Below are 26,648 nucleotides of genomic sequence, written 5' to 3'. Positions count from 1 at the left end.
GCTCCAGAACTACATAGATTATGAAAAGCGATATACAATAAATTGAACTGATAATAAATTAAACTGAATTTATGTAATGTACATGTAAATGTAAAACTGAATTTAGCCGATTTGAGACTTTAGAATCAATATTGTTAAACAATATTAGATTATGACCAATTAACAATAAACAAAACTAAATACCCTATACAATAAAATAGAATAAAATAAAATACAAGATTTGGATAACAGTGACTACAATAAAAAATAACAGGTAAAAGCTGCTGGTTTAATGACAGGTCTCTGAGCACTGTGTTTATGGTGTCATGCTGCCCTGGAAAAAACACCTTCCTGAAAAAAAAAAAAAAAAGTCTTGCTATGCAACTTGAGCACCAAGAAGTCGTTAAAACTAAGCCAGGATGCTAATGATTCTTACTCAGTCAATGCTGCTTCAATTAGTCTTTCAGCCACTGTGTGTGTGTTTGTGTGTGTGACAGCTCTCTTCAAAGTCTTGTGTGGTACAGAACGTAATTGATGTGATAATCATTAGCAAATGGTCATCTGCTTTGTGGCCACTGAAGCTGTGGAGACACTGGCAACAGCAGCAAAACTCTGCGTCTGATTTAATATGAGGCAGCGAGGGATACAGGGAGAAAGGAGGGGTGCATTGAGGACAGAATGTGTTGGCGAAAGAGGGCTGAGGGAGATGCTAAGTGCAGAGAGATGTTCAGCATGAGAGAAACACACACACACACACACACACACACACACACACACACACACACACACACACACACACACACACACATAATGGACAGGGTTATTATGTTCTAAAGCCAGGCACTCGCAGTAGTTTTTCATTCAGTCTGAATCATGAATAACATTACGGATTACAAAAGGATTACCAGAATTTATATTCTATTCTAATCTAATCTACGCCCTACCAACACACACATGCATGCACACCCACTAGCTCTAGAAGATAAAATTAGGCCAAGACAAGCACTGGCATGTCCTGAACTTAGAAACAAATATGAGTAAAGGACACAGAGGGGACAGAGGATGAGAAAAGAGGGAGAGAGGATGGTAGGAGGAAGAGGCCTGATAATATTGAGGAAGGGCTGCTATCTATCCCGGGCAGCCAGATCGATGGACGAAAGAGACAAGATCTATTTCGGCTGGTCTGTTCTCAGGTGGCTAAAGATGGTGAGAATGGGAGATGGAGAGAGAGGGGAGGGATACTTAACTAATGTTGCATCACTTCTCAAGTTACCTCAAGGGCAGATGGGAAGAGTGGACACAGGTGATAAGCAGAACCCTGGGTAATAGAAGGAAACTGAAAAAGAGGGGCGTGGAAAAGAAAAAGGCAGGGAGGGAGAGGAGAGGAGAAGGAAGGTCACAGGAGGTTGGAGGAAGACCACATAGGAGAAGAGAAAGAGACAGATGAAGTCAATACTTTGGCATAGCAATATAGAGTTTCTCCCACAGACTTCTGGGAATGCAGAGTTACAAGACATTAAAAGTCACATTAGAAATTGCACTCAGTTGCACTTTCTTCTTCCTCCACCAACACATAACAAATGTATTTCTTATGATAGTGCATATCTCTAGTTATTAATCACCGAGCACTGACATTCCCCATATGTCTTCATTGAATTTCATCACTTAAAGGGATAGTTTTCTCCAAAATGAAACTTCTGTCCCACACCTGTATGACTTTCTTTATTCTAGAGAACACAAAATTAGACATTTTGAAGAACAATGGAATCTTAAGAACATTGAACCCCACTGACTTTCATTGTATTTACAAAAAAACACTATTCTATTATTATGTTCCACAAAATAAATTAAGTTGTACAGGATCAAAAAGAGATGAGGGTGAGAATGATGACAGAATTTCCAGTTACACATGACTTATCCCTTTTAAAAAATTACAGTGGCAACCATACTTACTGTCAAATACCATAGTTAGTTATTGTTCACAACCATAATGTTGTAAGTAGAATAGGTTGTCCAGTCAATACAGTAATCATTTTTTTTTTATTTTTTTTTTTTTTTTTTTTTTTTTTTTTTTTTTTTTTTTTTTTTTTTTTTTTTTTTTTTTTTTTTTTTTTTTTTTTTTTTTTTTTTTTTTTTTTATAGGTTGTCCAGTCAATACAGTAATCAATTTAATCATGAGGTTTAATCAAGCACTTTCTATGTGAACATTATAAATGTTCAAGATCCCTCCCATTTCTGCACTTTCAAGTGCAAATTCACTGAGGACTCACCTAATTTTGTTGTATAATCACAAAATAAGAATCTGCCACTATTTAATGAGTAATGTGCTGAAAAACATGCATAATTGAGTAAAGTCTGATTGTTCCCTGTTTATATTTATCTGCATTTTTCAGTGTAATGACTTTGCAAAAATTATCATCTTGTCGGTTTGAAATTTGCATAATTACTGCTGTACTGTTAATAATATCGAAGAGGGGTAAAGCAAGCACAAACTCTACTAATGAGGTGTATTCACGGGTATGTGAAGTACTGCATGGACTCAAACAGTTGGGAATGGTTATTAAAGATCACTGTGACTGATGTGAGTCTGACGTGAGCAGTGCTGGGGATGCGGCTTGCTAAGCTAATTAAACTAAAGTCAAGATATTGTTGAAAACCTTTAATACAGCCTCCAACCTTCTTAGATTATATTCATACAAATTGTAAACGCTCTCCAGTGGAATGCCATCTATCAGAACACCTGCCAGTTGCTTAGAAATGTTGGAGGAAAAAATAGGCTTCTGACCCTTCTCCTCAAAGCTGCCCACAGTGGTTCTGATAATATTTAAGTCTGGTAATTGAGCTGGCAGTTGAGCTCCAACTGTCTAATTTTAACGATCATGCCTATATCTTTTTTGCATCTTAGCCCTGGTGTCTGCGATTAAAGTTATAGCAATTACAGCTCTTGTTGATGTTGGCTTTGTGAAATTTTCTGTGGTCAATTTTTGTGGAAACTTGTGGTTCTGTAAGATGAATATTGCAGGCTTGCTGTCACTTTGCTGCAGTAGTTCTGTGTTGTTTGGACACAATCCTTCTTGTGTTCGACAGTCCCTATCATTCACTTTCAGGTTTCAAACACTTTTCTTCTTTGCAGTTGAAGTCATGCCATATTTTGTTTACTACTTTTCTTCTTTGCAGATGAAGTCATGCCATATTTTGTTTACTACTCCATAATCATAAAGACTGTTGTTCTTCAAACACCAAACAACTGGGCTGTTAAGATTAAAAAAGCTCCTGCTAAATGGGCTTCCATAATTTGTTCTTTTTGGAAGTCTGAAAAAACACTTCACAGACCATTTGTGATGCGATCTAGGAAAACCAACAAAACTGTGAAAAATCAACTTCCAAAAATGTATTTACAACATATAAAACCTAATATAAATCACTTCCCAAAACTGGACATTTTTATTTTGTTCATAGCTTAACGTAACAAAAGGTATGGCTATTTAAAATTGGCTGATAGCTACGATTTTCAGAAATGGAATTTTGAGAAAAGCAGGTTTAAAGTGAGACGGGTTTCACTTTCACTTCACGGGTTTAACAAAAGCTGTCTGTCAGAAGCGTTATACTGCATCTTTACACAAACAGACTAACGTTACCCTGAAGAGGAAAGTTTTCCATTGTTTATCATGGACATGGTTTCTGAACTTTTGATCACCCCTTATATGTTTAGATAGCATAAATAGTGTACCTTGTAGTTTACATTTAGAAAAGTGAGTGCAGCGCAACTGTTGGCGCACCTGTGCATACAACAGACTGTCATCGGACTTCTCCTCTTTAGTAACTTCATCATCCGATCCTTCATCTCTGGATGTGAAATAGTCCATTATAATATTGTTTAGGGCACTGACATCACCAAGACTGAGCAGATTGAGACGAGCAAGATCGTTTAAGTGAGCCGCTACTTCAGACTACGTTGTTTTCTTGTGCTCCACCATCTCACGATATTAAAAAATAAATAAATAAAACTTTGCGTGCCATTGTTTACACAGAACTGGCAGGAAATGTGCATTGATACACCTTTACTCTATATGTTACGTGGTTTATTTTGATAGATTAACTGATTAAAATGTTTTTGTGGTGTTAAGAGCACCTCGGACCGCCGCAGCGCGTTCTTAACTTAAGAGTCACACAGTCTTTTCTGTTTGCTGCAATAAATCACTATTTTTCTGCACTAAACAAGTGAATTTTGCCAAGATATTTTCAGAGATAATATACAAGATGTTATAGAATAACAATTTAATGAAAACCTAATTTTGACAAAAAATTTACGTTCAACCGAATTTTTTGAATTTCCTGAAAACATCCCAGCATGACATCCAACATGTTTTCCCAGATCACATTACATTTGTATTAAACACTTCCAAACACAACTTACACTATACTGATATACAAACTAGCAACAAAAAGATAAATATTATTACAATGGGTGTCCACATCATTTTGTCCAACCCCTGTATGAGAGAGAGAACTATTTCAAATGATGAACTTGAATGAATCAAACTTTTCAATGATACATATGAGAAACAAGACTGTTTCGAACAAACCATCTGACTACAATAAATCTGTTTTAAACAACACACACAGACGCACACACACACACACACACACACACACACACACACACACACACACACACACACACACACACACACACACACACACACACACACACCACACATATATATATATATATATATATATATACACACTATAGACAGAAGGGACAGTTTAGGATGTTTAAGGATGTGAAACTTACAAAATACAAAGCTGCATTAAAACCAGCTATTGTATGTAGCGTTTAGTTGCAACACAGTGCAAAAGTAACATTGTTTTAGCTGTCACACAAATGAAAAATGCATTTGAGCAAGTAGTGTCACTATTTTTAGTAGACTATTTACTCAACAACACCCACCATGAAAAACACAAAAATATATATTTAAAACACATAAAATCAGATCTGTTCCAAAAATTCAGCATAAAACAAGAAAAGAAAGAACATTTCTTGCAGAGATGGAACATTTCTTGCTGATTCTGATAGCTGTTTTCCTTGGCTTGTACCTGCATGATTACATGCACTTAGTGTTAAGTGACACAGTTAAAGAGCATTTGCTGAATGCGCTAATGTAGGACAAAAGTGTGATGTACACTCTCAAAGAACTTAATACCTCTTTAGCTTCATCTCTGGGTTGAAACCCATATTTTACCATGACAAACATGACAAATTGGTGCAAGAGATCAAATTACAGATATTATAGTTTTTTTCAGTATCAAACCTGTAATTAGCATTTTTATGTGATGTGATGATTCTTTCATTCTTTTTGTCCTTCCCTCTTCCTGTGTGTTTATGCACCAGTTCATCTGTTCAAGCAAGCGCACTGCACAAACTGACAATGTTTGCATTCTGAATTTATTTGTACAGATTGTTATACTATAGTTCACCTTATCTTTACCATGTAACTTCCACATCATTAAAAATAAACTTCTTAAACAGAGTTTGTCCATCAGTGATGAGTGAAAAGTGACTCTTAATTCTCTTGAAGTGAAGCAAACACCTCTTCTTTCAAAGAAAACTGCCACACAGAAAGGTGGGATTGTAAATTTACAAGCTTCCACTTCCAAAAAGCAGTTAAATAATTGTTATATGGCCTTTCTGTGCTTTTTAGTGGTTCATAGATTGTGCAGTTTCCACCAACAGTGTTTGTGAGTGTGGTTATTGGTTACTGGCATTGGTTTTGCTGTAATTTTACATGCAGTTATGCACAGGGTGCCCAAGCATAGAAATTCCTGTGGAGAGCAACTGCATGAGCTCATTCAGAGTTAAAGATACCACACACATCAGCACTACAAAGTTGACACTTGAAACATGATGAATGATGTCTTTCTCTTTCTGCTTTTTCTAGGTCTGTGGATCACTCCCCTATCTACCATGCAAGACTCCCCACCCCTTCAGCCATTCAGAAAACCACATCCGTCCCATATTTTATGCCATCCACACAGGAACACACACTCCCCCTCATTGCCCTCTCATCCATCCATCCATCTGAAACAAAATACCCTCAAAACCTCTGAAGAATTTCGTCAACCCTCTCCTCCGCTCTGGCCAAGGTTCACCAGCAGATACTCACCCCCAGACACATCCTCAACAACACTCCCACTGCAATTACTGCACTGGCTGGCACTGGTCACTTGTGCCTGCTTGCTGCCCGCTCTTTTCAGTCAGATTCCAGGAGCTGTAGCTGGCGAGACGTGGGGTGTAGTGTCGGCGTGCCCCTTCCATTGCGTCTGCAGGAATCTCTCAGAATCTCTAAGCACACTTTGTGCTGACAAAGGTCTCCTTTTTGTCCCGCCAAACATTGACCGCCGAACTGTTGAGCTTCGCCTTGCTGATAACTTCATTCGAGAGGTGGGAGGAGTTGACTTTGCCAACATGACGGATCTGGTGGATTTGACACTATCCCGAAATACCATCAGTCACATCCGGCCACTGGCATTTGCAGATCTGGAAAGTCTTCGTTCGTTGCACTTAGATGGCAACCGACTCTCAGAGCTGGGCCCACGAGACTTAGTAGGCCCCCCCCCCCCCCCTGCGGATAAACCTGCAGCATCTTATTCTCAACAACAACCAGCTCATCAATATCTCCTCTGAGGCCTTTGATGACTTTTTACTCACTCTAGAGGATTTGGACTTATCCTATAACAATCTGCGCAAGGCTCCCTGGGATGCCATTCAGAGTATGGCCAGTCTGCACACTTTGAACCTAGATCACAATCTCATTGACCAGATTGCTGAGGGGTCTTTTAGTGAGCTCTACAAACTAGCCCGACTGGACATGACCTCCAATCGGTTACAGACTTTACCACCTGATCCATTGTTCGCTCGCTCCCAGACAGGGGTCATCAGCCCTACACCCTACAATGCCGTAATCAACTTAAATTTTGGGGGCAACCCATTACACTGCAACTGTGAACTGCTTTGGTTGAGGAGGCTGATCCGCAGTGATGATATGGAAACTTGTGCTACACCCCTTCATTTAGCGGGACGTTATTTCTGGTCTATCCCTGAGGAGGAATTTGCATGTGAACCTCCGCTTATTACCCGGCATACACATAAACTCTGGGTTTTGGAGGGTCAAAGGGCAACTCTCAAATGTCGTGCTATTGGTGATCCAGAGCCAGTGGTGCACTGGGTCTCACCAGATGACCGCATCATTGGCAATTCCAGTCGTACCACATCTTTCCGAAATGGCACTCTTGAACTACATGTGACTATTGCTCATGATGATGGTACATACACTTGCATTGCTATCAATGCTGCAGGTGAAGCCACCTCACTTGTTGTTCCCCTCCCTCAGTTCCCCCTCCCTTCATCGTGGAAATGGAACGGTATTGTTAGCTCGTGACCCAGGATCATCGGACATCACCAGAGGGAAGACTTCCAGTGGGCAAAGCCCTGCTCTGGACAGTAACAGTGACCCTCAGGAAGGACGGGAGGAGGGTCAGGCAGAGAGTGAGGATGTGGTTAGCGAAGGGGTTGAGGAGCAGATGGTGGGAGTACAAGGAGTGACCTCCACCTCAGCACAAGTGCGGTGGGATAAGGGTCGACTGATGGGAGCCAGCCTGGTATGGATGTATCAAATACAGTATAACTGTACTGCTGATGAGACACTAATTTACAGGTGAGTAACAGTGTAAACACTGAAACCATGACATCAGCTTTCAGCGTTAGGATCAAATGCACATGATGTATTTACAAGGGGATTTCAGTTTAAGAATTGAAACAAATGGAATATAGATTTCTGTAGAAGTAAGTTTTGTGCATCAATCAAAACTGAATTGAGAATGCCTTTTAAATTCTCATTTAATTTTTTATTATTCAGTGAATTTGAATTATAGATGGAGCTTGGAATTTGAATTTAATGAAGTAGAACTAAAATAAATCAAAACCCATTTAACATTTTTTTTTTTTTTACTAGAAAATCAAAGGTAATCAATGTTAGCTTGAGAAAGCTTTGTTTGCAAGTTTTGAAAATAAAGTTTAAAAAGCCATCCAGCCTGAAGTTTGATAAGCCTTATGTACAGACAGACAGACAGACAAAAAGATAAACAACCAGATACTAATTTGCTACAATTGAAAGTCCTGCGCAATCGATGTGTCCATTTCAATTAAAATTTACACTCTTTAATTAAAAGGAAGCCATTTTTTCAGTTCTGAAATTTGCACAATCCAGGCAGAAGTTCCATATATATCAGTGGTGTGCATTTTTCTTTAATCATATGTAAATTCATGTCCCAGTCACATTTTCTTAGTTAAATAAACATTACTTACACATCAGAAAAAATAAATTAAATCTATTTTATATTTTTACATTAACAATGTAATGAATATTCTATTTATTAAAGCCATGTATGATTTTTTTTTTTAGGCATTTTACATTTATTCCAAAATAATAACTCAAGGCAGTAACAATTTAAACAATATATTTTATTGTGAAATTATGTTCAGCTATTCTTTTTAATAATTAACTTTTAACTATGTTTTCATTTTTTGGATCATCAGTAATCAAAGCTTGGCAAATATTGGTCACAGACACTGAGATTTACTTCAAATTTAACCAAGCTGATTACTCACTAAAAACTCCCACAGATCAAGTTTTCAAGTAACAACATGGTTATATCTAAGTGTGTGAGTTGATTACTTACTTTTTAAATTAATCTTCCAATTAACACCATTATATTGTTTATTCAGACTGATTCAGGAACGTAGAACGCACACGCCCACAAGAGGCGGGATTTATCGCATGAACCAATCATAGCCGAGCATAACTAGTCATATCCAATCATATCGCAATGGAGGCATTGCCTCCTTTCACATGACTTTCCCCCATTCATTCTCAATTACCCCCCAATAAACCCACAGCACGCTAAGGGGTCTCTGTTTTAAGTCAATGGGACAAAGGGAAGCAAGCCTCCGCTGTAACTTTACTTGCGTGTGTCACTGTTGGACAGTGTTATTTCATAAAAACGAGTGACTTTTATACTTTAATGTCATATTAGTAATATTTGCATAGTTTTATTTCTGTAGTATCAAACATTTTCTCATTCAATTTTTTGAGGAGACACTGCCTCCCTTGCATCTGAAAGCACATGAGATTTACTGGTACTATTAATCACAGAATCGGCTTTACTGACAAGATGCGCATGACAATCACATGCAATTTAACATGCAGCCCTTGTTTGTTGATCACAAAGTACAAAGTAGATGTGGAAAACTAGGATGCCTGGTGTATTTAAAGCACCGCCATTACTGTGTGTGGAATGGTGCACTTTGATTGGCTGAGCGGTCATATCGCATTCTGCAGAGGAAGGAGACTAGCGTTTGTCATGGTTTGGAAAAAAAGGGAGGAAACATGATAGAATAACTTGCATTTTGTGCAAAATAAAAATTTACTCTTCAATACCTACCAGATACAATACTGATTTTGGCGAAAACTTTTTTTAAAAATGGCGTTTATCACGTTTTAGAACCAAACTCTTCATATATAGCCTATATATATATATATATATATATATATAATATAATAGTATATATATATATATATATGCATACAGTGGGTAAAATAAGTATTGAACTAATTATTTTTCTCAGTAAATATATTTCTAAAGGTGCTGTTGACTTGAAATTTTCACCAGATGTCAGTAACAACCCAAGTAATCCATACTATTATATTTCATATTTCCACATGAACTGATACAAATTAAAGGGTTAGTTCACCCCAAAATGTATATTTTGTCATTAATTGCTCACCCTCATGTCGTTACAAACCTGTTCTTCATTAGAACACAAATTAAAATGTCATAGACATAGACTACAAAGTTCAAGGCCCATAAAGGTAGTAAAGACATTATTAAAACAGTCCACGTGATATCACGTTTTTGTGTGTGTAAAGCAAACAAACATATCGACTTTATTCAACAAATTATTCTCTTCCGTGCCAGTCTTCAATGTGCGTTCACGAAATCTTCAGACATGTGTACAAACACTGTTTTATGTACAGCGTGCGTCTTCCTCTGCTTGTAAAGAAGGTGCACTGCATACAGGTTCTACGTCAGAACACCAGCTCCTGTGTCAGCAGCACCACACATGTGTCGTGGTTCTCTTGTGAACGCACGTCAAAGACTGACATGGAAGAGAAGAAAATGTTGAATTAAGTCGTTATTTTTGTTTTCTTTTTGCGCAAAATGTATTCTTGTAGCTTCATAAAATCAATGTTGAACCACTGATGTCACTTGGAATATTTTACTCCTTGTCCTTACTTCCTTTCTGGGCATTGAATGTGATAGTTGCATTGCTGTCTATGGAGGGTCATAAAGCTCTTGGATTTCATTAAAAATATCTTAATTTGTGTTCTGAAGATGAACAAAGGTCTTATGGGTTTGGAAAGACATGAGGGTAATTAATGACAGATTTTTTTTTTTTTTTTTTTTTTTGCGTGGACTAACCCTTTAGCCCCAATAAGCAAAATATATCTATTCACAAATAAATTTACATGTTTTAGCCGACAATTCATGAAGTAACTTTCAAGAATATCTTGTTAGTGAAAATTAGCATCTCTTAAGATCAAACATGAACTCCAAGTCTTCAACTACAACAACTGCAAAAAATGTGCCAGTGCTGTCTAGTGCTTTATCGGGTCACTGAGAATGAGTCACACCCATATTTTTTTTTTGGGAAATTAACCAGAATAGCATATGTTGACTAAACCTTGATTTCAAGAATACTTCACTGAAAGTGACATTAAAGTGATGGATTGGAATTTCAATAGGGCTCAAACAACAGGCTTTTAAATATGATCTACTGTCATATTACAGACTAATTGTTCAGAAATCCACTTATGTGCATTCAGAGCCAGTTTATATAACCCATTTAATATGACATTTAACAGCATTGCAATAATGAATATGCTATGCTCTGATTCTTGTCAGCATGAATCGTGATAACAATGAGCTTCATGTTGAACCTGAGGCAAAGGCAATCCTACTGCTTTCTCATGTTATCAGTGTCTGTGGCTCTAGCAGCAGCTTCAGCCTAGTCTTTGTCAGACATTTTCGGAGCATGTTCAATACATCTTGCACTTCTCTGAGACATTATCTCTTGCACGCGAACGGAGAGTGACATACGCCCTATGCTGTCTGTCCTTCACATTCATGACCGGCCCTGCCAAGGGGCCAAGAGGGAGTGAATGTGTGTATGTGGTGTGGGAGAATTACAAGCTTCTGACACCACAGACATTGAATCTGACAGGGGGGCTGGCAGGGAGAGAGAGACAGAAAGAGGGAATGGGAAATAAAGAAGAGGGGTGGGACAGAGATAGAGATAGAGAGTTTGACAGAGGGCTCAAGGGATAGAATAATGAAGTCTTTAAATGAGCTTAAACTGCAGTGCCAATAAGTATGTCACAACCTATCTTGCTGACGGCCACCACAACAACAGGAAGAGGAGCAGAGAGGGAAAAATCGAGAATGAGAGAGATTACAGGTAAAAGGAAAGCTTTTATCTTGGCTTTGGTTTGGTGCCTGGATGTATAGCTTTTTCTCAAGAACAAGAAACAACAGAAAAGGTGTCTCAACACATACAAAAAGCAAAAACAAAAAGGAAAAACCTATATACTGAAGAAAGAGCAAAAAAAAAAAAAAATTAAATTAACAGGTCCATTGAAGATGGGAGGAAAGGGTGTGACAAGAAAAAGACAGGGTTGAGTTTAGAGAATAAAAGCAGTCTGTTTATGAAGATTAAGTTAGTGGAGACAAAAGAAAGAAAGTCTTTTCTGTCTCGTTCCCTCCGTTCAGGCTCCATCCTCCTCTCTCTCTCTCTCTCTCTCTCTCTCTCTCTTTCTCTCTCTATTATTAGAGTGTTCTAATAATTGCCTGTTTCTGTGTCACCAGTTTCACAAAACATTTCCCTGTCAGTTTTTACTGCAGAATGGATGTGTGTGTGTGTGTTGATGTATGACAAGGCAAAATCTGAATTTGTGCAGTTCCATCTCTCAAATTAAAGGCACTAGAAGAAAAGGTCAAACTCACGCTTCTGAAATGTTACGAGTGCTGACAATTTTATTGCTCAATGGCTTTTACTATACTGTAGTTCATGTATCAACTTATTATGTATCAACTTATCAACTCAAATTATATTATATTATATATATATATATATATCTATATATATATATATATATATATATATATAAAAATACAAAAAATAGACAATTGTTGACATATGGTACAGTAAGATTATAGAGTTATAAAATTAAAATGGCAGTACACCATAAAAATTGGCATCACTTACTCACCCTCATGTTGCTACAAACCCCAACTTTTCTTCATCCATAGTTAACAAAAGCTTAAGCTATTAAGCTAAATATCCTGACCATTTTCCCCACATTTATAAAGCTAATGCCAAAAAAGCTGTTCATCCGTTAAAAACTTGATACCCATCCCTACTGTATCTCTCCTTGAATTCATTAGATTTCAAGAGAGATTCACATGGACAAGTAATAGGCTAATTTGGCTTTCGAGTGTGCACTTAAATACACACAAAAATATGTCAAAATGTTAGCACTGGTGAGTTTTCATTTAAAAGCGCTCTGTTATGTTGTTAGTGAATTGCTAGTCAGTATATTAGATTGGTGCATTCACATTTAAAGTGACAGCAGCCTAAAAAAAACCTGTTGCGCTCTCTTATTTAATGTTAATCAAACAACAAAAGAATTCAAGAGAATCATTCACTGCTTTTCAATGAATAACTTTAGTAACTGCAATAAGACAGCGGAGACTTTGCAGTTTTATTTTTACATTTGATTACTTTATTTTATATGCTAAGTTGTTTATTTAATTGTATCTTTTTTTCCCCCAGTGTATTTGTCCTACTGTTTGTAATTTTATTCCTTTTTATTGTATTACTGACTGTTTTTAACTCACTATTGGTGACAGTGAAACTGCTCTAAAAAAACAGATTATAGGTCTGGTTTTGCTTAAAGTTTTGCTTAGGGCCCCCACAAGTCTACGGCCGGCAGTGGTCTGATTTGTAAACAAATTGCACTTTTTTTTTAGTGTATCAGTTATTCATTGTTTCTAAATTCAGATAAATTTGTAGTGACTCACTGTGAGTCAAAGATTTGGTCACAACGGGTAACGGAATAAAACAAAAAAAGTGAATAAAACAAATGTTTGAATAATGATGTACACAGCTGTTCAAAAGTTTTAGGTTGGTAAGATTATTTTAATGTTTTTTAAAAAAAGTATTCTTTGATGAACAGAAAGTTCAAAATAATTAAATAATAATTAAACAATTATTAAACATAATAATTTGAAATATAAATATTTTCTAACATTGTCTTTAACTTTTGATCAATTTAATGTGTCCTTGATGAATAAAAGTATTAATTTCTTAATAAAAAAAAATAAAAAATGACCACAAACTTAGTCTGTTCCGCACACAAAGCTATATTTTTGAAGACAACAAGTGAACCTATTCTATGATAGTTTTATATTCTGTTTGCCATTTTGGAGGTTGTCACCCCCAATTATTCTTTTTAATAATATGGAACAGAGTGGCCAAATTTATTCAAAAATTCACCTTCTGCATTCTTAAAAGCAAAGAAAGTCAAACAGGTCTGTAACAACATAAAGGTGAATAAATGATGACAGAAAAATTACATTTTGGTTGAACTATCCTTTTAATATGGATAGCATAGCTCAGATAATTTGGTCCTATGGGAATTCAATGAGAAATATTTCAGTTCATACTGAAATCTCAGACTTCTTGGCTGAGCTCAGTTTGTGTATCAGGCTAGTATCAGGCTTTACAACATTATATTCAAAAAGGACAAAATAAAAAAAAGAAAAAAGAAAGAAAAGAAAAAAGAAAAGAAATAATACAGACACCCAGAAACACACTAAGACTGCTGGAGGCCACATCCACTTTGTACGGAACACAAGCCAATACTGATCTGCCCTGTCAATATGTGGATCTAGTTTGCAATGCAGTTAGAAATGATTTGTCATCCAGAGACAGACACCTGTCACTTTCCTGCCAAATACACTTGTCTTTCTTTATCCCTTTTCCACTGGACATCTAATTAGTTGCTATGATATCTTTTTTCCCTTGTTTTACATTTGTGGATCCAGTTTCACAAATAGTACAAATTCAACTGACGTGTCAAATTAATGCACCTATGCTATCATTATTGCTCTGTCATTAACACTTAGTGCACCAACTCCTCTGGATAAACCTACAGACATACTATATCTAGTGCACCTACTGTACGTGTTTTCCATGGTAATGCCTGTTTTAGCTTTATGTCATGAAAGAGAGATGTTTACCTGCTAGTGTATGGTCACTAACTTCTAAAATATGTCAGCTCCAATATACTGCCTTGGATACAGCTACTGAGACACTGTTTTATGTTTATTTTAATAGTATATCTCTTCCTGTGCCTGAAAAACAAAACAACAAGGCCATGCAGAGCTACACAGAGTCTGGAAATACAAACATGAAGAGGGCAGACAGAATGACCTTGAGCTGTAACTCATAATTTACAGCACAGCCGGGCTTAATAGATTCCGACCCCAATGATAGAGCAGTTCAGGCAGACAGAATGTTTGTATGTGTGTGTATGTGTGTGTGTGTGTGTGTGTGTGTGTGTGTGTGTGTGTGTGTGTGTGTGTGTGTGTGTGTGTGTGTGTGTGTGTGTGTTCGACAGAGAGAAAAAGAGTGGGAGATAGTCTTTTTTTTAACCTTATTGATTTAATAAACAAATTACGTCTGTGCATTTATATCGGAAAACAAATGTTAGATTCTCCAGTCTTAAAATAAGAACAAATCTGAGACTAGAGTGACTTTTTTTTCAGCTTCAAATACTTCTATCATACTGTACAGTATATCCCAGTTTAATGTGAAGAGATAGAGTACGCCAATTAAAGTAAGTAAGCCAGCCAGCTAAATGTTGAAAAGTGAAATTTGTGGTGTTTTTAAAAGATTGCAATAAACCAAGGGAGTCAGTTTGAGGCAGGACTACCTCTTTTACCCAACAGATTGTGGTATGTTTGGGGAACCTGTTTAAAAATTGCTGTTATTATATATATAGGGTAGGACTAGAATATATATATATATATATATATATATATAGATATATATCTAAACACACTGTATATATATGTATGTACGTACACACACACACACACACACACACACACACACATATACAAATAAACAATAAAAACTGCTAAATAATAAGAAAGTATATAATATAATGACAAATTGGACAAAAAAGGACAAAAAGGGAGAACAAAAAGTATTCTTTGAAAACACTCTGGGACAAAACTGAACAATTAAGGCAGTAAAAACGAAAACTGCCAAATCATGTGTTTGTCTCCAATTAATATTCCATGTGCATTACTTAAGGTGTCTTTTCATTTTTTAGCAGAGACATAATTAAACCCATCAGGACCAGTGGACGGCAGGCATTAGCTGATGCTTTTCTTCCATGAGAGAAAGTGTCTGCGTGTGGGAGGATAAGGGGGTTTTAATAATCTGACTGAAGCAGTATTGTAATGTGTCAAGGTCTTGATCCGAGCCTGTAATTATATGTCAATGTTAGAGGTATTGTTTGGAAAGGCCTTAATTTGGCTGGTGGTGTGCCAGAATAGCCCAGTACATTTCCATTACGTTAGTTAGTATAGGCTTTTGTGCTACTAACAAGGGAATAAAGGAACATGAGTCTAAGCAAAATGCTGTTTTGTTGTGATGGAATGGGGAGATGGTAATTGCTACAGGTTACTAACCATCCGCTCTTTCTTTCTCTCTCTCGCTCTCTCTCTCCACTCCTCTTACAGGATTCTGCCCCCCACGAGTGACAGCTTTCTACTGAAAAACCTGGTCTCTGGCACAGACTACAATTTGTGCGTGCTAGCCATTTTTGATGACACAGTCACTTCCATGGCCGCTACAAAGGTCCTTGGTTGCACCCAGTTTAGCACCAAGGACAATTACCCAGACTGTCGTTCACTTCAAGCCCACTTCCTTGGCGGGACTCTTACAATTCTGGTTGGTGGAGTTGTTGTGGTAACACTGTTAGTGTTTACCGTGGCACTGATGGTACGTCACCGTGTGTGCAGCAACCATGACAATCATCATGAAATAGGCGAGGAGGTAGGCTGCTCAGGAACAGACTCCCCGTCTCTTCCTGCCAAGGGAGTCGATGTCTTTTCTCAGAGTAATGGAAATGGGAATGTGATGATGGTGGTGCTGCCCAACGGGCTTGTTCAAAAACGAAAAGTGGCAGAAGGAGGGTTGGGGTCACCGCCCAAACCAACTTCCAAAGTGAAACCAAAAACCCTCCCAAAGCCCAAGGTAAATCTGGAACAGTTCAGGGTAGGACTAGAAGTCGAGATGGGTTCTGTCAGGCCTCTTCCTCCATACACGCTGGAGAAAGAGCAAATGTCTTTGTATTATACCCCCAGTAATCATTCCCCCTCCACACTGCCACGTCCTTCACGGCAATTAGGAGCGAAACCGCTCAAATTGCGTCCGACCAATGTTAACACAAGTAAACGGGCCAGTTTAAGCTTGGGTCCGCCCCCTACGTACAGTCGTGACAGGCGGTTCAGCACAGGAGGGGGCATTGTAGTCCATCGGGGAGGACCAGAGAACCAGTGGAATTCCTCACTTGCCTATCAGAGCCCTGTGTTGTCCCATGAGAATCCTCCTCACAGCGCCCTGCGCTACAAGAGAAGCTCTTCGTTCGATATGGGTGAAATCGCCACAACAGCCTGCTACAGTTATGCAAAGAGACTTAGCGTAATCTGGACCAAACGGAGCCAGTCGTTACATGGCATGCTTGTCCAGTGCACTTCAGCAACAAGCACCTCAACAACCAGTAGCGGGAGCGACGATTTCCACATGCAGCATGCACGCGGATATATCCGTGCCTACAACGCCACCAACTCAAATTCCAACCCTCCGAAAGCAGAGGTTACAACAAATTCAAAGAACCAGTGGCTGAAGGATAAAGAAAAGGACAAAGAAAAGGCAGAAGAACTTGAGGAGAGTGTGGTGTAGCAAAAGAGAAAACAGATGAGACATGCAAGTAGATAAATGAAAAGACAGGCTGTTAGGACTAAAAGATGGATGTGGAAGGAGAAACCGGTTTAAAGGAGAGCTGAAAATGTGGTAAAGTTACTGTATAAGTGGGGCTAAACCATAGGGGGTAAAAAAAAATAAAATAAAAAAAAAGCTTGTTTGGTGGTCTTAGTTGCTCTCTGGTTTGGGAATGGTAATCTGGTTTGCTGGTTTTAGAGGGGTTTGGGGTACTTGCCAGCTCGGCAGCCTGTGAAACCAGCAAAACCAACTGAAGACCTGCTTGACAAGGGCTGAGAGACCAGTTAAGCCAGATAAGTCACAGGATGGTTATAGACTGGCTCTTCAGAAGGAAAGTTGTTGAAGATCTCATATAATATTGATGGATCATTGCAGAAAGAAAGAAAAAAAAAGCAGCAAGGGTATAGGCAGCAGATATAAAAGTCAAGACTCCTAAAAAAGCATACAAACAGTCTGGTTTGTCAGTGAATTTTGAAGAACCACAAACTATATTTCTTTTTAAAAGGCAGTCAATGTGGAAAAAAGAAAGACTAAATACAAGCAGGCCCACAGAAACAGTGATTTCTAACACAAGTGGACCTTGGGGAAATATGATGGTTCATTTTTTTTCTGTGGCCACGTGCATTCCTGGGACAAGGCCAGCAAGTGGACATGCCGACTCATGCACAATTGATCGGAGGAGAACAGTTGATAACTGCAACAATGGTATTACAGCAATTAATGTGGTATTACTGTGGAATGTAGAGGATGCGAACTGATGGAAAGTGCACAAACTGAACAATGGTGGCATGATTTGAAAACGTTTAAAGCATAAATGAGCATTGACTGACAATTTATATTTTGTGTGTGAGCCTGTATGTGTTTGTAAGTGTGTAGGTGAGTGGGTGGATTAATGCACAAAAAAAGAATCATAAGTAATTTTATGACACCACTGGATCTACTCTATCATGTGACCACCACTATCCAGTACAGGAATGTGTTCTGTGACTATTATGTTGGCGGCAAGGATGCTGGACTATTATAGATGAAGAAAAAAAAAATCATTTAAAAAATGCCATTCCAAAACCACAGAATCAATGAATAAATTCTGCTTTAAAATATGTTTTGTTTGGAGAAATGGATGAAAAGGACAATAATGAGCTGTTTTGCCAGACAAGTTTCATTTTGTTTTTCATGAAATATACTAGCAGTGAAAAACAAAGTTAATTTTTTTGTTGGAGTAAACTCAATGTCAATGTGATTCCGTGTTAAAATGAGTTTTTTTTACTGAATATAGAAATGAAGATTAAAATAAGGGAACCACTGATACTGATAACCATTTTAATATCTGTTTATTACTGCATCTTATTTTGCCAAAGCAAGCATTGTTACCTTGACTTTAAATCCTTGAAGGGGTCATCGGATGCTACATGCACTTTTACAAGCTATCTGAACTGAAATGTGTGTTGGCAGTGTGTGTACACAACCACCCTATAATGATAAAAATCCATCCAGTGTTTTTTTTTTTTAATTTATTAAAATCTTTACCCCTACTCAAATCGAGCCGATCTCAGATGCCTGTCTTTGTGACATCACACAGACAGGCCCCTCCCACGATAGTTAGATTGACAGTAGCGATTCAGCACAGACTGGACTAGTGTCTTACCTTAGACCCACCCTGAGTGAGCCGTCATCAGTCCAGTATTGTTTCACCGCCGGAGCAGATGTAGACAAGAATGACTCCTAAGAAATTGAGGTGTTCTGTTGTTGGATGTAATAATGAACATAGCAGTCGTCATTTACTCCCGACATCTGAGCCGCTGAAGATGCAGTGGATTATGTTTGTTTTTGAAGGGAATGTGCCCCCAATCTACCTAAATGCGTCTATGTTCGTGTGAATCATTCGTGATCCAGCTTCACCAACAGAAAAAATGAGTGAAAGCTTTTTTTTTAATCAATCTTTGCAAATCACCTTTCCTATTAATGTGCTAATTAGCAAGTTTCACGATGAATCGGCTAAAGTAAACAGTCTCTCTGAGAGCTGCTCGGAACAGGGGCGGGGTCAGCAGAGCTCATTAACATTTAAAGTAAAATGCTATAATACTGCATGATCTGAAAACAGCTGTTTTTGACAGGGTAAAAAAGGTATTTTTTACACTACCATTGAGAAATTTTAACCAAACTATATTACAGACTTTCCATTAAGACCCTAAAGAATCATATCAACTTGTGGAAAATGGGCATCCGATGACCCCTGTAAAGGAATATTCCTGTGTCATTACAAGGTAAGCTTAACCAACCAACCACATTCATGGCATTATGTTGATAACCACAAAAATAATTTAAACTCAATTTCAGCTCATCAAAAACTCAAAAAATCTTTGAGGCATTTACAATGGCAGTGAATGGTGCAAATTTTAAATGCTACATTGCTCACTGTTGCAACAGTATCTACAGTAAACAATATGTGTGTTAGTTACACTACCATTCAAATGTTTTAGGTCATTTTTTTCAGCAAGGGTGCATTAAATTGATCAATAAATAATTTTTTTACAAAACATTTCTGTTTCAAACATATGCTGTTTTCATCTGTTCATCAGCATTTGATAATAATGAAATGTTTCCTAAGCTCCAGTTCAGCATATTAGAAGGATTTGTCATTACAGGATATTAAAACTGAAAATTCTAATCAAATAAATGCAGTCTTGGTGAGCACAACAGACTTTCTTGACGATCTTACCATCGCCAATCTTTTGAACAGTAATATTTATCCAATTTTGCACCCTTATAACCATGACCATGAACCTCAAAATTGTATTTTGTGGTAATCAGAATAATGCCACGAATGCTGTCCACTGAGCTTACCTTGTATTGAACCCAAAAGATTCATTAAAAAATAAAATAGGGACAGTTTACAGCACTGTTACGCACTTTAAGTAAAGGTAAGATGAAAATAGTTACATAAGTTTTTACCCTTCTTTTGTTGCCATAAAAAGAGGGCAGGAGACTTGATTGCTAAATTATTCTCCCTCTTTTCCATTGTCATGTCCTGTCTATCTGCAGTTTGAGATAGTTGCTGAGGAAGGGCAGTGTGTGAGGCTGAGATAAAGACAGGCAAGGAGACGGATTGAGGGAAAGAGATAGGACGGACTGCACTGTCTGCAAGAGTGCTGATGCAGGACACAGAGAGAGGAAGAGCTAAAGTGAGCAAGCACAATGGATAGAGCTGGAAAAAAAGAGAGAGGACATTGTGTCTGTAATGTGCGCGTTAGCGGTATTTTTGTCATGTAAGTACTTTGCCAGAATTTATCTCATTGCCAATAAAGCCCATTTAAGAATGGCTTAGGTGAAATGAGGGGGAGAAGATGACTTGAGTCGCGTATGTGTGTGTGTGTGTGTGTGTGTCTGCCTTCTGTATTTACCCACAGCAACAGACAGGCTTACAGCAGGTTCTGGGAACACAGACACAATAGGCAGTTATATTTAAAAGTTATAACCAAGGACTTCTGAATAATGAAGAGGAATCTGCATCATTAATGTCTAATTCTGACAAAAGATATTTTTTAAGTCTTTTTAGAAAATGCTAAAACATGCAGACATTCAGTTGCGCATGTAGTCTTAAAGGGTTAGCTGACCTAAAAATCAGTCACTGACCCTGTTGCTGTATGACTTACTTAAAAAAAGGTGTTTATTATACTCAATCAATGAAAGTCAAAGTGGTCCGGTTTTATTTTGGATTTCATGGACTTTCACTGTATGGACTGGAGTACTGTATATATCTTTAGTTTTCCACAGAATAAAGTCATACACATTTGTAGTGATATGAGGTTGAGAAAATGATGGCTTTTAAATTTTTGGTGAACTATCCCATTTAAATGCCTTTCTTTTTTACCTTATTTACATAGAAAAACAAAAAACAACAACAACAACAGACTTTTATAGCGTGAATGGCCGTAACCTCAATGATCTGTGTTACATAATCGGATCCCAGTGGTCTAAATCATTTGAGAAGATTAAAGTTGGCTCGGTGCTTATTGTGACCATGACCGTGTATGTGTCTGAAAGAGATGGGCCAAAAAGAGATGAGAAAATGTGCTATTTCTCACCCAGTCCCAGAGTGCGCGTGTATGTGAGATGTAGCCTAAAATTAAGGACATCCAGCTCTACTTTACACGCCTGCAGCAAATTCTGGCCCAATTTGACTAATTAAAAAACAGTTTGATTGATGTATACACACATACACAGTTTATTCTTACAATGTTTCTGCATCCAAATCAAACACATAAACTGGTTCATCTCTAATAGGCTGGCTACAGAATGGCCAATAATGAACTTGTCATCCAGAGCAGTCTCATAAGGGAAACACAACTCTAGCGATTTACCCACCCACTGTTTTCTTCCATATTTAGTATAATTCACAATTATTGTGGCACGAAACACTGTACTTAATTTGTGAGGAAGCGGATGACCACTCAAACATTCAAACAGTATTTACAACTTCATCTCATTACATGAACGTCTCTTGTCTTCAACAAAGCACTGGATTTGCGAGAGGCATAATTAAATTTGGCCATTTGCAGTACAACATTCACAATACTGTTAAATGGATCCTAGGCTAATTAAAACCTCTGAAATGAATGGACTCCGAGGCTAAATGCAGTTAACTTTGATTACCTAATTGGCACGCATAATGTTCTGCAATATTCGCTAATATCAGTTGTATGCGTTCTTGCTAACTTCAAATATACTAGCAGACCTTATGTGGCAATTTGCCAGTCGCACAAGCTAATGAATTAGCCCAGAACAACTTGTTGGCATGGTAACATGTAATGCCACCTGGCTTTGGCAGCCATTTGGAGCTGTTGACTGTCAGAATGACAAAGAGATTTGTTTGCAGTGATTTATAAGGACTTGCCACAGCTTGAAAAGAAAACAAATCCTTAGATCATTCTGATGGCAACGTTAAAAGGTAGAACATGAATTTGTACATGATGAAGGTTAACCCTATCAAAAAGTTTAGATAACCTCAGAAGAGTAAAGCGATTTGTTTCTATTCCTCTAGAACATTTTTTTTTTTTCAGGATTTTGGTTTTGTTGGTCTATTAAATAGAATAGTTCAGCCCTTGAATAAAAATTCTGTTACCCTCATGTTGTTCCAAACCTGTTTAAAAGTTTTTCTTCAGTGAAAATGTAAATTTTTGGAATTTTTTCAGATTATCCCCTTTTGTGTTCCAAAAGAGGAAAGAAAGTCAAAGGGGTTTGAAATGACTTAAGTGTAAGTAAATTATGATACTGTCCAATGAAATTTATACTTCACCCAAAAGTAAAAATGTAGTCATTAATTGCTCACCTCCATGTCGTTCCAAACCCGTAAGACCTTCTTTCGTCTTCGGAAAACAATTTGAGAGCTTTCTGACCATTCGTAAACAACTACCACTTTCAAGGCCCAGAAAGGGTTAAACCACTGATGTCACATGGACTATTTTAACAATGTCCTCACTACCGTTTGGCCTTGAATGTGGTAGTTGCATTGCTGTCTATGCAGGAAAGAAAGCTCTCAGATTTCATTAAAAAGTTGTGTTCTGAAGATGAGCAAAGGTCTTACGGGTTTGAAATGACATGAGGGTGAATAATTATTGACAGAATTTAAATTTTTGTGTGAACAATTCCTTTAAAATCTTCATATTTTTTATTACATGGCAAACAAAGTAATAATTTAAACTTTAAGAAAAAGTGCCTAATTTTTTTTGCAAAACGTACCTATATATACACCAACATATTTTATTCCTTTTCACTAGGGATGGGCGATACCACTTATTTTGTTTTCGATATGATACCGATACTTTTAATAGCCAGTATCGTCGATAGCAATAACGATACTTCTAAACTGAACTTTTAAATTATGATTTATTTTTTTTAATTATTAAATTACTAAGAGTACAGTGGGTAATAATACCTACTTCACTTTATATTTGAAATGCATTTTAACATTCAATACACCTTAATTGCAACTTCTTAGGTTAGATTTTTGTTTACACATGGTGAAATATGTTTACTGTAGTAGTAACCATGGAAATCTACAAATACACAGTTAAACTATGTTTATTTTAGGAAAACCATGGTTCATTGTCATAAGGGACTGCCAGTAATAGGCTTTTGCTTGCATAAAATGCAACCTTTTTATTCAGAATGTATGATTTATATTAACAATACAGAATAGAACATGAGCAATATGAACTTTTAACATTCAAATTTAAATAAATGCATAGCACAAACTAGGGTACAATTTCAATATGTTTATTGCGAAATAACTCAAACATATATATTTTTCTGCATTGTTCTGGGCTGCCGTTCCCAAAAACATCAATTCTTTCTTATTATAGGCTACTTTTGGGAAACACAGCTCTATTTAAACGCACTGTTAGAAGTGAGTGAACGCTTTCTATAATTGATTGATTCTGCCTTGCAACATTTGCGTGTGTTCAGATGAGCAGGAAAATCCCTCCCGCACAATTATTTGCTAACATAGGTTATTCGTCCAATTTAATGCATGTTGTACACATTATGTTTTGTTAAATAAACAAAACCACTGGTAAATAAAAACACCTTAGTATCAATATTTTTTATTTGTATATCGATACTTCAGGAACGATTCGCTTATCCCTACTTTTCACACAAATTATGATTACAGGGGCAGTTTATTGATTATCGATCCTTGCACGCCATTCATCAGATATTTAAATTCCAAACGGCCATGACTAACACAACAATCAATTTAATACAACATTGCTAGAATCACTTCCATCTGTTTTGGACAATACTGAATGTGTTTTTAGCGCCACTCACTGGACTTTTCACTTTGAAAGAGTTACGAAATGTGCAAGTAGCAACATAACATCATTGTGTAAAAAATGTCGCCACAGGCACTTGTTTTTTCAATGAGCCTGGGTTAATATTTTCTGACCCAGCTTGGCATATGTGCAGAAATTAATCACGTTGTTTCAGTTCCTGCATTTGTTTTTCTTTACATTTCACCAGCAAAGGAACAGAGAACGTTCACTCTTATACAACTTTATCGTTCTAGTTCCCTGAACCACTGACCAACCCTGCTGAGAGCTTCAGCTACCTACTTTCTATTCTCTTCGCTCACAACCAGCTTCTCTCTTTGTCTTGATCTCTTTCAGTGGTGCATGGCCTGCACTTGTCATCTCCCCTGCAGAGCAAAGCCCACACTGGAGATAACAGCCAGTGCTAACACAAGAAATACACACCACACCAGACCAGCTTCACACCGTGAATGCCAAGTGCTAACTAGAGGCAAAGATGTTAGCGTTTTCAGCACGCATATGTGTAATGTTCTCTTTAGGTTCTCTTGAGCCTAGAAAGATGTCTTCCAGCGCTATGATAAAATAATCTAAAACAACAACAACAACAACAACAACAACAACAACAACAAAACTGAATTGTATTTCTCCAATTCACTCTCAAGCCATCTCTGAAAATTGGTCAGCAATGCTATAAATCTTAAAAACAGCTAACTTTATTTATTTATTTATGTATGTCCAGATTAATAGCTTTTATGCACTTGTTATAGTGATTTTTTTTCTTTGTTACAGGCTCCAATGCCAGCAGCCCTTTGGCCTTAAGCTTTTGGCCATGTTGGGGGTGGGGTGGGGTGGGGGGGGGGGGGGGGGGTTATGGGGGGGTCCACACATTGTACATATAGTCAGCTAATGGTTAGTTTATGCTGGCTTTCAGTATTCTGGGTGGCCTGGCGTAATTTGTTAACAGCAAATAACATAGGGTTTGACACAGAGGCACTTAGCAGCCACATCAAACTTAATAAATAAATAAATGGAAATGAATAAAACAAGGACATGGGTCCAGCGAAAATACATCATTTAGAGACGACAGCAGTGACCGAATACAAATAAGACCGCTAATCACAAAGACTTAGATGAGGCAAGGAAAGCAGAGAAAGCAGTTAGAGAATGAGCAGAAGGACAAATAATTGGGAATAAATGAAACTATGCAAATTCTTGGATACAAATGTTAAAAAAGAATGTGAAGGAGGGACAAAACATTGGGGGAAAGAGAGTCCCATTTCCATTTCAATCAAGAATTGTTGCCTTGACAATTATGAAGTGTGACATCAAACGCAATCAATTTAATCAGTCATAGCAAAACAGAAGCACCAACAATCACTGAAGATACACATTTAGAGGCTCCGTTTTTTTTTGTTTTTTTTTCAATTACCATCTTCAGTTTTCAGTGTAACCTCAGAGTTACCTCTCCTACATGTTCAGGCCCACCGAACAGCACAACACAAGATAGATGTGTGGGCAGCCTGTGAATCTAGAATCATGTACAAATGTAAGTGTGCATGCAAAACAAAATTACTCATTGCTTTTCCAAAGCCCTTCCCATGCATCTGGGAAGGCACAGAATTAATTAGTTACAAAGTACATTACAGATGTTGTGACAGAACGAATTCGTCATCATCATCTGTATGCTATTTTCTCTCATCTGTCTCTGGCTAGAAGATGTACACTAACTGTTGTTTCTGTTAAACTTTCTATTAATAATAATAATAAAATAATAATAATAAATAAAAATGCTGAAAAAGCTTTGCTATCACAGAAATGCATTACATTATAAAAAAGTTATTTAATATTGTAATAATATTTCACAATATTAATGTTTTAACTATATTTTTGGTCAAATAAATGGAGACTTGGGAGCAAAGGCGTTTTCTTTTAATAAAAAAATAATAATTTTGTATTTTTCATATGAAATACTGTAAATGATGGAATGTGGCAAAACTGAAAGTAAATACTAACATTTCAACATTTATAGAAAGACTTCTGTATAAATACATAACAAAATCACATTACTTGAGAGTGATTTCATTCTGTTTTAAATGTACTGAGAGAATTTTCCTCAAGGACAGAAAAGGGAGTGCATACAGATTAGGACCATTCACCCTCTAAATCTTGTCTGTGTCTGCAGCAGCAATAAGAACCATGCTTGGTTCATTCTTCACATCTGTAGATGTGTGGCTGCCTTCACCATATCTCTCTTTTATGAGGTGATGCTTGGGGTTCTGAATATGAAATGATCAATTATGCTCCATTTCTACAGAAGTGTGCTGCTATGTCTGTGCACACAGTCAAGGGAATTCTGCCACTCTCAAATGTGAGTTTCGCCGGAAGTCTTGTTTTGGGGAAAAAAAAAAAAAAAGAGCTCAGATAGTTTATACTGGAGGGCCTTTCTATCCTGGCTGCAATGTAGCTGATGAGTATCTTACCATTCTAGAATTTAGTATTAATTATCTGTAATTACTGTGCATGGAGTAATGTGCATGTCCACATTTATAATATAGCTAGCCAACTTTTGTCTACATGTTCTTTTTTTAAACTTATATATTTATTATGAATTCTATGTGGGCTCCTTCTTCTTCTTTTTAACACAACAGGAAGCAGAAGCTTTGGAG

The 26,648-nt window shown here is 37.3% G+C and overlaps 1 protein-coding gene and 1 pseudogene across 1 annotated transcript in view; one reads left to right on the top strand and one right to left on the bottom strand.

The window, feature by feature from the left end:
* The window catches only part of LOC109111510, a 29,544-nt pseudogene extending 11,053 nt beyond the window's left edge, over positions 1-18,491 (top strand).
* Positions 1-26,648, bottom strand: part of LOC109112177 (pyruvate carboxylase, mitochondrial-like) — a 171,981-nt gene that overhangs the window by 55,843 nt on the left and 89,490 nt on the right. The window lies entirely within an intron of this gene.

The sequence above is a fragment of the Cyprinus carpio genome, chromosome B7 (assembly GCF_018340385.1).
Source record: "Cyprinus carpio isolate SPL01 chromosome B7, ASM1834038v1, whole genome shotgun sequence".
Taxonomy (NCBI): domain Eukaryota; kingdom Metazoa; phylum Chordata; class Actinopteri; order Cypriniformes; family Cyprinidae; genus Cyprinus; species Cyprinus carpio.
Note: the sequence above shows the minus strand (reverse complement) of the source record. Positions and strands in the feature narration are given on the sequence as shown.